Source organism: Lactuca saligna, chromosome 5 (assembly GCF_052625555.1).
Source record: "Lactuca saligna cultivar CGN05327 chromosome 5, ASM5262555v1, whole genome shotgun sequence".
Classification (NCBI taxonomy): Eukaryota; Viridiplantae; Streptophyta; class Magnoliopsida; order Asterales; family Asteraceae; genus Lactuca; species Lactuca saligna.
Window position 1 is genome coordinate 56,765,045 of NC_136421.1, and position 15,026 is coordinate 56,780,070.

A 15,026-nucleotide genomic window follows, 5' to 3' on the forward strand; every position below is an offset into this window, starting at 1 on the left:
CCTGCGACAGGTCAAGCACCTCTCAACAAACCATGTGACATCCCTCTTCATACAGGGCCACCAGTACTCTCTCTTCAGGTCCAAATACATCTTAGTGGCCCCTGTATGAATCGAAAACCTCGATCTATCGGCCTCCTCCATCAGAATGGTACGCGCCCCACCCGCAAACGGTACCCAAACCCGACCCTGAAAGGTCAAACGCCCTCGGCTATCGATAACGAACTCAGACACCTGCTCGATCACCCGCTCTCTCTTGAGGTTCTTTGATAACACGACCCCCGCCTGGGTCTCCCGAATGGTGTCCAACACTGGTGTCATCACTGTCAACCGCATACAGATGTCTCGAATTGGGGCACTCTCTGCCCTACAGCTCAGAGCATCAGCTACAACATTAGCTTTTCCCGGGTGGTACGTGATCTCACAATCGTAATCCTTTACCACATCCAACCATCTCCTCTGGCACATATTCAAGTTGGGTTGATCCATCAAATACTTCAAACTCTTGTGGCCCGTGTATATGGTACATTGAACCCCATACAGTTAGTGATGCTAGATCTTGAGAGCTAACACCACTGCCCCCAACTCTAGATCGTGGGTAGGATACCTCGTCTCATGAGGCTTCAGCTTCCTCGATGCATATGCTATCACGTGCCCTCTCTACATAAGCACTGCACCCAAACCCGATATCGACACATCACAATATACCACAAAATCTTCCATCCCATCCGGTAGGGATAACACTAGGGCTTTGCATAATCTCTGGTGAAGCGTCTCAAATGAGGCCTGCTGCTTTGGACATCTTGGTAAGGGGGACAACAATCTTGGAGAAATCCCTGATAAATACCTGATAGTAGCCGGCCAAACCCAGAAAGCTCTTGGTCTTGGTGGGGGATCTTGGCACCACCCAGCTCATCACTTCCTCAATCTTGGCCGGGTCGACCAATATCCCATTTTGGTTAAAGAGGTGTCCCAACAACCTGACCTCTCACAACCAGAAATCACACTTGGAGAATTTGGAAAAGAGCCTCTCCGACCTCAATACTTTGAGAATCTCTCTCAGATGCTCCTCATGCTGCTCTTGAAATCTCGAATACACCAATATATCATCGATGAACACGATCCCCGAACGATCCAACATTGGCCTGCACACCCTGTTCATGAGATCCATGAACACAGTCGGTGCATTGGTGAGCCCAAAAGGCACCACCACGAATGCGTAATGACCATAACGAGTTCTGAATACTATCTTCTGGATATCCTCATCCTGCACTCTCTGATGATATCCAAACCTCAAATCGATCTTGGAGAACCAAGATGCTCCCTGCAACTGATCAAATAGATCATCGATCCTTGGTAAGGGATAACGGTTCTTGACCATCAACTTGTTCAACTCCCGGTAATCAATGCACATCCGGTGTCAACCATCCTTCTTCTTGACAAAAAGGATCGGCGCTCCCCAAGGCGAGCTACTCGGTCTGATAAATCCCTTCCCCGACAGCTCCTGAAGCTATGAGGATAACTTCTGCATCTCTAGCAGCACGAGGCGATAGGATGCCTTGGCAATAGGTGCCGCTCCCGGAACTAAATCAATGCGAAACTCCACTTGCCTCTCAGGAGGCACACCCGCCAACTCCTCGGGGAAAACGTTTGGGAACTCTCGCACTATCGGTACCTCATCAACCGATCTCGGCCTCTCCGTTGCTACTCGTGTGTCCATCACATATGCCACAAACCCGGTACAGCCCTGTTGTAGACTCTGCCTCGCTCTAGCAGCCGAACAGAATGTTGACCTAGGACGGGTACCCTCGCCGTACACCGTGAGTACTTCCCCACTAGGTTCTCGTATCGTCACAAATTGTCGCTCGCAGTCTATAACAGCCTCGAAACGGCTCAACCAATCCATGCCCACTACAACACAAACGTCCCCCATCGCAATCGGGACCAAATCAATCGGGAACTCAACACCGAATATCTCGAGTACACATCCACGAATCACCTCAGTAGCATAAATCGCTCGCTCGTCAGGTATGGAAACCCGAAGAGGTTGACTCAACGCCTCTCGAAAAATACTGATGTGCTGACTAAAAGCTAACGACACAAAGGATCGACTCGCACCCGAGTCTAATAACACCAAGGCAGGTACAGAACTCACAAGAAAATACCTACGCATATCATAATATAAGCACAATATCTCAAACTCAAGATAAATAGAGTAAATAATACATACCAGCCACGACGTCAGGCGTTGTGCGGACCTCCTCCGCTGTCAACTGGAAGGTTCTCCCGTGAGCCTTTGGTGCCTCGGCCTTCACTGGCCGGATCTCAGTAGCTCAGGCAGCAGGTCCAGATCCCTGTGCTGATCCCTACAGCTGCTGTGGGCACTCGACCTTTCGATGGCCGGTCTGGTTGCAATGAAAGCAAACTGATAATCCCTTGGGGAAATCCCTCGCGTAATGCCCCTCCTTCCCACACTTAAAACACACCCCAGCTCTGCACACCCCCTCGTGACTCTTGCCGCACTTTCCACAAGTTCGTCCCTTCGGACCCCCAGATCTCGAATCAGCGGGCTTTGCCTGCTTGGCTGCCGGCTGCGCCTACGCCGATCGCCTATCCCTCCTTTGAGACTCGGCCTCCTCCCTGACCTAAGTCTCCAGCTCAATCTCCCTCTTCCGAGAATTTGCCTGGAGCTCAGCAAATGTTCGGTACGACGAGTTCGCCATGAAATCACGAATATCCCTCCTCAGAATGCTCAAGTACTGGCTCATGCGTGCCTGCTCGGTAGACACGTGCTCAAAGCAAAACAACATCCTCTCGTGAAACATCCTTGTAATCACTATCACAGACTCAGTTCCCTACTTGAGGGATAAGAACTCCTGATCTATACGTTCCCTCTCCACAGGGGGAACATACTCATCTCGAAACATCACAGTGAACCTCTCCCAGGTAACCGCGGTAAGCTCTGCGGTAGTGAAGTTCGCTGTCACAAACTTCCACCAGTCCTTCGCCCCTAAGAGAAGCTGGTTCAGTGCAAACCGAACCCTCAGATGCTCTGGACACGAGCAGGTGTAGAAGCATCCCTTGATGTCAGAAATCCATCTCATTGCAGCAATCGGATCCTGAGTCCCATCAAACTCTGGTAGCTTCGTGTTGCTGAACTCCCGGTACAGCAACGAGTCACCTCCCTGTGGCCTGGCAGCAGCAACGGCTGCGGTGGCCGCAACAACAACAGCATCAGTAAGAGCAGCATACCGCTTATCAAAAGTATCGATCAATGTGGTCTTGATAGACCCAAACATCTCTAGTATCTCAGCTTGTATGGCCGCAGCCACCTCCTCATGAATCATCCTGTGAATCTCCTCACCGCTGACACTGCTGCTCCCTGGAGTGTGGCGCGTACTCACCATGGTGTCTCTGAAATACAACATAAAAATATCAGAGACTCGTTTGAGTGTACTCGCACTCGATAACTCAACCCTACTTGCTCCCCAGTACCCTAATGATTCTTACTTGGACTGTACACTGATCCAGTGTCTCCAGTAGTACGGACCCTATACTACCTTCCACACTGCATCAACATTCATCCCAAGTCCTCCTCCTAGGATCCCAAATCACAAGTACTCTATATCTCACTAAACATAGTCTTCCCTTCAGTATACTTCTCATAAACTCCTCACTGCTAACTACTCACTCTCGAAGCACCTCATAGCAACAACAATCTCCTAGGCTAAGGCATCACAAATCAGGCCACTCTAGTCCTAAATATGAATACCAAGCCTACTCTAGCATGCATAACATATCATATCATAACTCTTAACACATAATGTAAGGGTATTTTGGGAAATCGTCGTTCGGGCGCTGGCGAATCGTACACACTGCTCTGCTCTGCTCGTTTCAAAACCTTTTACTCTTTTAGAAAAATTGTTTGATTTATCATATCATAACTCTTAACACATAATGTAAGGGTATTTTGGGAAATCACCGTTCGGGCGCTGGCGAATCGTACACACTACTCTGCTCTGCTCGTTTCAAAACCTTTTACTCTTTTAGAAAAATTGTTTGATTTATGAAAAATTTCTTAAATCCTGAGTCTGAGTTCAGATATGCCCGAAGGTGCATCTGAATCCCTCAAACCAAGGCTTTGATACCAACTTGTAACAACGTAAAATTTTCCAAAACAATTTTTCATTTTTAAAACATACATTTATTCATATAATAATGTCAAAACATAATGTATCAAATGTTATCATCTCAAAACATATCCCAGAATCTCAAAACATAAACTCCACGAGTGTATACGGATCATGTCGGCGCCTTCCCGCGATCATCGCTGGAACCAGAAACACATAACACAACAACTGTAAACATAAATGCTTAGTGAGTTCCCTAAAATACCACATACAACACATACGCCACTCAAGGCCACAGTACGACCCTCCGATCGATGTGTCTCAGTGGGACCCTCCAGTCCCGTAGCTCGTTGGACCCTCTGGTCCGGTCATAGCTCATTGGACCCTTCGGTCCGGTCTATATCGTTGGACCCTTCGGTCCGGTCAATATCATTGGACCCTCCGGTCCGATCTACACATAGCATACATATATCAAAGCACATAATTCCAGACATACACATAGCACACAAGACCCTCCAGTCTACACATAGATACCACTCTAGATAATGTATAGTGAGAAGACTCACCTCAGATATCTCGGATAACCTCGCACATGTATACACTGATCTAGCCTCCGCCTAAACACATAAACAATTATCTCAAATCAATAACAGCTCTCCAGGCTATACTAACCTCTTCAATGTCCTCTAAGAAGGCTAAAATACCATTTTACCCTTCAAATGGTCCACAAGACCAATTGTTGACCAAACCCTAAAAGTCAACAAAAGTCAACGGTCAAAATTTGACCAGACTCGTCGAGTGCACTCGTGTGACTCGGCGAGTCCATGCATATCCTCTTCGCCCCTAATCCTCACTCGACTTGTTGAGTCAACCCTTCACTCAACGAGTTATCACTGGTCGCGGATCGCAGGGCAACTCGACTCGACTCATCGAGTCCCATTATGGATTAGGCGAGTTCCTCCCATGATAACACTCAAACGACCTCCTGAGGTCAGATCTGCTTCTCTAACTAGTAGATCTAACATTCTAGCACTTGAAAGTCACGTAAAGGTTTAAACTTTACGTTTATCCAACATATATAAGATCACAAATGGAGAAATAACCTTTAAAATGGGAACCTACTCTCAAGACTCACATGAAATAGCAAAAATGTTGATTTTATCTCATTTAATGAACAAAAGGTGCTTCATTAGTTTATGTTGATTTTATATCATTTAATGAACAAAAGGTGCTTAATTAGTTTAGAATTTCATTTTCAGCAACAATGACATGCCCGAATGAAAAAGGAAGCGGATTTAGCAACTTGAATCTTGGATCTTGGATTTTGATGAAAGAAGGATGTTGCTGGACAGCTTGACCCCTCGTCAGTGTTTTGGCCATATCTCATGAACGATAACTTTGATTGACGAGATTCAAAATGTTCTGAAAACTATACACAATTTAGGAAAACTTTCTTGTTTTGAGAAAATGTTGATTCCAAGCAAACTCGACGAGTTGGTCAGAAGTTTTGCGAGAGTTGAAGTGGAGCTCAGCATTTGAAGGAAATATTTGCAGGGGATGCCTCTGAGCGAGACTGATCACTTCTTTTGTCTTAGGACAAGATGTTAGGAGTTATCCGTTATATAGGATTTCGATTGCAGTGAAGTGGACGGGTCTTTGGTGTAATGTGACCCTTTCGTTCCTTGGATTTTAATGTGAAGCGCTTAGTATGCATAGCATAAGTGATCAGTGGCAATTTATTGGGATTTTGACTGATTTCTAATAGTTTCTGCGAGAAAAGAAATGGGGCAATGAGTTTTCAGGTGTATTAGAGGAAGACAATGTATGGTATGAAATCCTCTTTGGTAGTGATTCGCGGGATTTTGGGTTGTGACCTATGTTATGCTAAAGAGCGATTTCGAGGGCGAAATCAAATTAAGTGGGGGAGATTTGTAACATCTGGATTTTCAGGAATAATATTTTCTGTTTCAATTTTGAGGATTAAGGAGAGACTCGATGAGTCGAAGGTCTAACTCGTCGAGTCGTGTCGAGTTGCCCACGTGGATTTAATGAATGTACTCGACGAGTCAGAGGACTGAATCGCCGAGTAGGTCCTGGGCAGAGAAAACCCTAAGTTTCTAAGGTTGGGGCCTATTTAAGAGAACTTATAACCTAAGATGCGCCTCACCAGTTGCCCATACCTCCTGTGAGAAACCCTAAATTGCCATTGGAGCCATGAGAGAGTTCTTATGATGAAATCAAGTAATTTGGTGGGTCTTTTGGAAGGAAAAGAGTTTGATTCAAGCAAGAAACGAGATGGGGGCTGTGGATCTAACACTTCTTCATGTGGGGTTGCTGTAGAAGGTATAAGCTTACATCCTTTTCGTCTATTTTGATTAGATCTCATGATCTTGGGAGTTTTAGGGTTTTACTCCCCTTCTCTTGTACCTATCAGCTAAGTGAGACATGATTTGAAGTGGGAAACCTCATATATGAACCTTGTGAGGTCCTTGATGTTGGAATAGTGTCTAAGGCTGCAACTATATTAGGCAAGTATTTGACCCGATTGTGCATGGTCCTTTTGGGTTGCCTTCACCATAGCAACTTGACAGGATGATTTATTATGAGAGAATAGATATTATTAATATATTATGAGAATAATATAATGAATAATAATATTTTTATAAGTCATAGATTAATTAGTATTAATTTGGTGACTTAAAGAGATTAATTAAATAAGTGGGTATAAACTATCAATTGTTTGATAGTTACACTTTGGGCTGTAAATCCTTAAGGGATGAGGGTGGACGATTTCCAGGGCTAGGATAAGCCACAAATTCGTCCAAGGCCTATCTAAGAAAAGGATTAGGATTGCTTAGAGTTTAAGTTATCCAATTAGGGTTTAAGGGTGAAACCCTAGGAGCCTTACAAGTATAAATAGACCCCTTGGGATAGGGAAATCGGCACCTCTTCTACAGCAAGGAAACCTTGGCCAATTTCCTCCTCTCTCCTCTCTCCTAAATCATTCTCTTTGCTAGTTGGTGTTTGTAAGCCATTAGAGGAGTGACAATTGTGACTCTAGAGCTCCAAGAACAAGAAGATCAAACAAGTGTTTCAAGGTATGCTTCTAACTCTGGTTTTGTATTGTTCTTATACCTAATTAGTCATTGGAAGTCTTGGATTCAATGCATGTTTAATTAGAGAAACCTAGATCCAAGCATTAGGGTTTGTATCTGCACATAGGAATGTTCATATGGCCAAAACCCATCAGTGGTATTAGAGCCTAGATTGGTTTCTATTAAATTGTTGCTTGATTGTTTGAATCTTACCTACAAAATTCAAATTTTGTGATTCTGAGTCATGGACTCGGCGAGTCCCATAGTGGACTCGGCGAGTCCGAGGGTCAGGAAGAGCCAAAATCGGGATTTTTTCATATTTATCTTATGGAAACTTACCTTTATCATATTAGATCAACCCAAATCCTATTTTATGATATATATATATATATATATATATATATATATATATATATATATATGACTATATTTTTTATCTAATTGAAGATATTTATCAATTAATAAAATATTTAATTTCCTTATATGATAATTATTAATTATTTTGATTAAATTGGTAAATTGTTTTTCAATAAATCATAAATAAATCAAATATGGATAATTATGTGATTAATTGTTAATTTGAATTATTTGATCCTTTATGTTTTAAATGTTTAAAAACTTGCCCTCAAGTTTTGAAATTTATGTTTTGTGATTAAAAGTTTAATTTAGACAATTTAAATTTCAAACCCTAGAATTTTACAAGTTTAAAATACAACCCTATACTAATATAATATTACAAGATTAATATATATATATATATATATATATATATATATATATATATATATATATATATATATATATATATATATATAACTTAAATGCTAGTCTTACCGTTAGTAGGCCTCATTCACGAAGCCGGTCTATAAGGTGGGTATAAGGTTGCGGCCTATAAAATGGCGCTTAATGGGTGTACACTCACACCCACCGCTTGCTTGATCGGTGGAGGGTCGTTAGCCGAACGGGTAGGATAGGGAAACCTCATCCTCTCATTAAAAGTATAATAAGAAATACAAAGTAACTACATGGTTTCTTAAAAAATTTCCCAATCTTAGTTACTTTAGGAAAAGTGAATTGATGCAATCCCTTGAAATTACACTTTTCACCTTGCTAAGAAGTTAGTGGAGCGTGTGTGGTTTACCGGCATACTAATTGGTTCTAAGCGAAGGTGGCAAAGGGTGATTCATTGTTTATCATAATTCGATGGAGCGTGTGTGGTTTACCGGCACATCGAATAGGTAATCGTTACAATGAAGGCACCATGTGAATTTGCATGGTAATTCACACCCGCTTTGTGATCCTCGGTATCCCAGTCACAAACAAGAGGGGCATATCGATATTTAAACATGCCATTGAAAAGTTTCAATGAATCTCATCCAAACCTAGGAATTCTCAATACATTTAGGACTTAAAGTTATGTTTTTCATGGTGGAGAATTAGTGAATCGTCATTCACTTACCTTCAAATTGTTTGCATATTAGATTACGGCATCCCTCTTCTAATGTGTAAATATTGTTGTTGGATCCTAGCCATAATTTTCTTATTGGCTGATAATTAGGGATTCATATTCTAATCTATCATTGTCCTTTCTATTTGTAGATGTCGAACGCAAACAATGCTGTTGCTAGTTCATTCACTTTGATGAGCCTTTGTCAAAAGGTCACCTTCAATGGAACGAACTTTAGCGAATGGATAAGATACATTCGCATGATTGCTCGCTATGAGGATAAGGAGTATGTCCTCGATGAGAAGCTAGAGAAAATCAACCCTGAAATTGCTACTCCGGCCGAAATAACCGCTTTTGAAACTCACGAGCGTGATGCAACGAAGGTGCATTGCATCATGATCGCTACTATGAACTCCGAATTCCAAAAGTCCTATGAGGACATGTACCCGTACGAGATGCACCAAGACTTGTTGGAGAGATACCATCAAAACGCGAGACAAGAGCGTTATGATATTTTCACAAACATGATTTCCGCTAAGATGGGTCATGGAGAGTCTCTTACCGTGCACCTGCAAAAGATGCAAAGGTATGTCGACCGTCTTCGCAAGTTGAATGTTGACTTTGGGGAAGACTTGGCGATCGACATGGTGCTTCACTCTTTGCCTCCAAGTTACAATCAATTTAGGATGACCTATCACATGAACAAAGAAGAGGTCACCCTAAGAAAACTCCAAGGTCTCTAGAGGGTCGCTGAGAGCAACTTCAAGGACAATTTTGTTGCACCAACTCCCAATCCGCCCGTCGCTCCTGTTTTGGCAATTGGACAAGGAAAGGGAAAGAAGAGGAAGGCTTCATCTAAGAACTATCGCAAGGTTAAATCCCGAGACGGTGCCTCTTCTAGTGGGACCAAAGTTGATCCCGCTAAGCCCTGCCCTAACCCGAAGGAGGCAGAGTGCCACCACTGCCACAAGATAGGATACTGGAAGAGAAGCTGCCCAGAGTACCTGCAAGCTATCAAGGAAGGAAAGCTCAAGTCATCTTTCGCAGGTATATATACAATTAAATCTAACGATTCATCACATGATATTTCTTGGGTTCTTGACACCGGTTGTGGTTACCACATTTGTTCTAATGTGCAGGGACTAAGAAGAAATAGAGACGTGGAGCATGGAAGAATAAATATAATCATGGGGAACAGAAGATCGTCGCCTGTGACCAAGATTGGAGTGTATTCTTTAGTTCTTAGGAATGGTTTATCTTTAGATTTGAATAATTGTTGCTATTCGCCAGAAATGGCTAGAAACATCATTTCATTTCATGGCTTGTTTAGACAAGGTTTTAGATTTTCTTTTAATAATGAGAATGGTTCTATTTTGGCTTATCTAAATGGTGTCTTTTATTTTGAAGCTATACCATGTAATGGAATTTATGAAACTTTTATGATTGTTGATAACTTAGGAAATGATGTTTTATGCATGCATTCTTCCAATAGTATGGATAAGGCATCCTTGTGGCATTATCGTCTTGGACATGTCAACAAGAAACGCATAGCCCAACTCCAAAAGGATGGAGTGTTGGATTCATTCGACCTTAGGGAAGATGACACATGCGAGTCTTGTTTACTTGGAAAAATGACTAAGTCACCCTTCGCTGGTACGTGCGAAATGGGTGAGGGTCTATTGTACCTCATACATATCGATGTGTGTAGACCGTTTAGATCTACCACGAAGGATGTAAACTGCTTCTACGTGACTTTTACCGATGACTATAGTAGATATGGGTATATCTACTTGATCAAGCAAAAGTTAGAAACTTTTGAAAAGTTCAAAGAGTTCAAGAATGAAGTGGAGAATCAATTGGGCAGGAAAATCAAGATGCTTCGATCCGATCGAGGAGGAGAGTACCTAAGTCTTGAATTCCACGATTATCTCAAGGAGTGTGGAGTAGTTTCACAATTGACGCCACCTAGGACACCGCAGTTGAATGGCGTGGCAGAAAGGCATAATCGAACCTTGTTAGACATGGTTCGCTCTATGATGAGTCGTGCTTCGCTATCTATCTCTTTTTGGAGGTATGCCTTAGAGACTGCCGCCCATATCCTTAACCGAGTCCTTACTAAGAAGGTTGCCAAAACACCTCACGAGATGTGGACAGGGAAAGCTCCTTCGTTAGCACATATCAAGGTTTGGGGTTGCGAGGCTTTCGTAAGACGAGATACTCACGACAAGCTCGAACCTCGTAGTGAGCGATGTATTTTCATCAAGTACCCGCAAAAATCCTTTGGATATCTCTTCTATAGATCGAAGGACAATGTTGTCTTTATTGCGAGGAGAGGAATTTTCCGAGAGCGAGAACTCATAGGCCAAGGAGACAGTGGGAGGAAAATCAAGCTTGAAGAGATTTAAGAGTTGATAGATGAAGGAACCTCTACCGCTAGCACTCAACCCGAGGAGGAAACTCCGGTTGAACCGATTGACGTATCATTACCTCTTAGACGTTCCGAAAGAGTTAGAGTTCAACCCCAGTTATATGGTTTTCATATTACTACCGAAGGGGACACGTATATTAGTGATAGTACACTAATAAACCTTGATGAACCTAATAGCTATAAGGAAGCCATGGCAGGCCCGAAGTCTGCGAAATGGAAAGAGGCAATGGATAGCGAGATCCAATCCATGTATGATAACCAAGTTTGGAATTTGGTTGATAATGTGCCGGGACGTAAGACCGTTGGGTGCAAATGGATCTTCAAGAAGAAGACCGACATGGATGGAAAAGTACACACGTATAAGGTGCGATTGGTTGCGAAGGGCTTTACTCAAACTCCCGGAGTTGACTATGATGAGACCTTCTCACCAGTTGCGAAGATAAAGTCTATTAGAGTGATGCTTGCTATTGCCGCATTTCATGATTATGAGATTTGGCAAATGGATGTCAAGACCGCTTTCCTTAACGGGAAGTTGGTTGAGGATGTTTACATGGCTCAGCCAGAGGGGTTTGAGGATCCGAAGCATCCAAATAGAGTGTGTAAGCTTGAGAAGTCCATTTATGGACTTAAGCAAGCGTCTCGCAGATGGAATCTCTGCTTCAATGAGAAAGTCAAAGAGTTTGGATTTGTACGAAGCGAAGATGAATCGTGTGTATATGTCAAAGCCAGTGGGAGTATAGTAAGCTTCCTCGTTCTATATGTTGATGACATATTACTCATAGGAAACGACGTCCCGACTCTGCAGGAGGTTAAGTCCTGGCTCGGGAAGTGCTTCGCTATGAAGGACCTCGGAGAGGCTTCTTACATTTGGGGAATAAGGATAGTAAGAGAGAGAAGTAAGAGACTAATAGGACTTAGTCAGAATACTTACTTAGAGAAAGTACTAAAACATTTTAGTATGGAAAACTTAAAGAATGGAGAATTACCGATACAAAGTAATGCCAAGTTGAGTAAGACTCAAAGTCCGAGTACTAAAGCTGAGATAGCTGAAATGAGCCGAGTTCCATACGCTTCCGCAGTTGGCTCTATCATGTACGCTATGATTTGTACTCGCCCTGATGTAGCCTTTGCTTTGAGCATGGTTAGTATATATCAAGGGAACCCTGGCAGAGCCCATTGGATTGTGGTGAAGAATATCCTTAAGTACCTTCGGAGGACGAAGGAATGGCTCTTAGTCCTTGGAGGGAGTGATGACTTTAAGGTGCGAGGGTATAGTGACGCCAATTTTCATACCGACAGGGATAACTACCGTTCGCAGTCAGGCTGGGTATTTACCCTGAATAGAGGAGCAGTGACTTGGAAAAGTTCCAAGCAGGAAACCGTAGTTGATTCAATGTGCGAATCAGAGTACATTGCAGCGAGCGAAGCGTCGAAGGAGGCAATATGGTTGAAGAAATTCATTGGTGATCTTGGAGTTGTACCTGCCATAAAGGAGCCCATGGAGATTTTCTGTGATAATGAAGGAGCGGTTTCCTTGACCAAGGAACCGAGAGATCATGGTAGATCACGACATATCGACAGAAAATATCACTTTATTAGACATCTTGTAGAAGAAGGACAACTCTTAGTGAAGAGGATATCATCAGAAGATCACCCAGCAGATCCGCTTACGAAGGGACTAAGTAAGGTTAAGCACTTGCAGCATGCTAGGAGTATTGGGCTGAAGGATGATATTAGCATAGATTAGATAGTATTAGAAACGTGTAATAGATAAATGTAGTTAACATTTGATGATTAAATAAAGGAGTTTTATTTATAAGTAATGTTACTGTCTTATGTTGATTGTTTAACTATTGTTTCACTTTGCATGTTTTGACTTCCAGAATAATTGAGTTTATTAAGAATAATCGAATTATTCAAATTGTTCACAATCGTTCATATGTCGGAAGTAGATATGAATGAAGATTGTCATAAATAGGTGTGTAGATTGTCTAAATGGTATTAGACATAGCAAAAGATTGCTGCAATGTTCATGAGTGCTTATGAACTAGTTTTGAGCATTGGAACAAACCCGTGCTTGCTGGAATCACTTTATGGAATGTGATAGAAAAGGGTGATCGCAAGACGATAATATCATATAGTCTTAAAACCTAGATATATGGTTTGTTATTTGTTAATTGGTGTACATTGATAATGCGAAAACGCATTGGTAACTCGATGTTATAAAACGCATTGTTGTGTATAGTTGATTAATGAATAAGTAAATGCATATAAGTCGAAGTTTATCTGTAACTTTTATCCTAAGATGGAAAAAGCGATATCTCGGCCGCTTGATGATTTGATTTGACTTATGTGCCGGGCCCGGTCAGAACTAAATTGATGTGATCGATTAAGTTCTATGTCAAATAAATCGGAGATTGAGAAATAAAATGCTAGACTAATTATTCCATAGAATTGTCAGCATGATATCTAATAGAGAACTGTACGATCCCTTATCTAAAGGACAAGATTGATTAGATCAGAGTTTGACAGCGTCTTTGAGAGCTACGATTGCAAATCGGATTGTACTTGTGCATATAGTTACTAGACTTATCCAAGTGGGAGACTGTTGGAATAGTGTCTAAGGCTGCAACTATATTAGGCAAGTATTTGACCCGATTGTGCATGGTCCTTTTGGGTTGCCTTCACCATAGCAACTTGACAGGATGATTTATTATGAGAGAATAGATATTATTAATATATTATGAGAATAATATAATGAATAATAATATTGTTATAAGTCATAGATTAATTAGTATTAATTTGGTGACTTAAAGAGATTAATTAAATAAGAGGGTATAAACTGTCAATTGTTTTATAGTTACACTTTGGGCTGTAAATCCTTAAGGGATGAGGGTTGGACGATTTCCAGGGCTAGGATAAGCCTCAAATTCGTCCAAGGCCTATCTAAGGAAAGGATTAGGATTGCTTAGAGTTTAAGTTATCCAATTAGGGTTTAAGGGTGAAACCCTAGGAGCCTTACAAGTATAAATAGACCCCTTGGGATAGGGAAATCGGCACCTCTTCTACGACAAGGAAACCCTGGCCGATTTCCTCCTCTATCCTCTTTCCTAAATCATTCTCTTTGCTAGTTGGTGTTTGTAAGCCATTAGAGGAGTGACAATTGTGACTCTAGAGCTCCAAGAACAAGAAGATCAAACAAGTGTTTCAAGGTATTCTTCTAACTCTGGTTTTGTATTGTTCTTATACCTAATTAGTCATTGGAAGTCTTGGATTCAATGCATGTTTAATTAGAGAAACCTAGATCCAAGCATTAGGGTTTCTATGTGCACATAGGAATGTTCATATGGCCAAAACCCATCACTTGAAGACTAGATGCCCCAGCTTTAGTTGTCTAAATGAGGGTTGATGAGCTAAATCCCTCATGAAGAGCATGTAATGGTGCTTTGAAGCAATAACATCATGTGTGAACATAAAGATCAAAACTTTATGTGATTATTGGGCCTTGAGATGATAGATCTATGGTTTAGAGTGATAGATCTGGTTGAAATCGTCTGAATGAGAATAAGACTAGACAGACTCGCCAAGTCGATGAGTCGAGTAGGGTTTTCCCGATCGAGTTGAATTGCGTACTAACTCGGCGCGTTATGGGGTGAACTCGACGAGTTGAATTGAATCCTCGTGAAACTTCGGAGAAAGTGAGTGGACTCGATGAGTCACAAGGGTGCACTCGCCGAGTCGGGTAAATCTGGACTATGGACTCGAGTTTGACTCCGATTGACTTTAGGGTTGGGTCAACCATGTGTAATGGAGACCATGGAGGGGTAAATGGTCTTTTATCCACTTTAAGAGTTAGACAGAGAAAGAGAATAGTCATGCGTATGTTTGAGTATGAATAAGTATTGCTAAGAAATGTTTATCCTATGTGT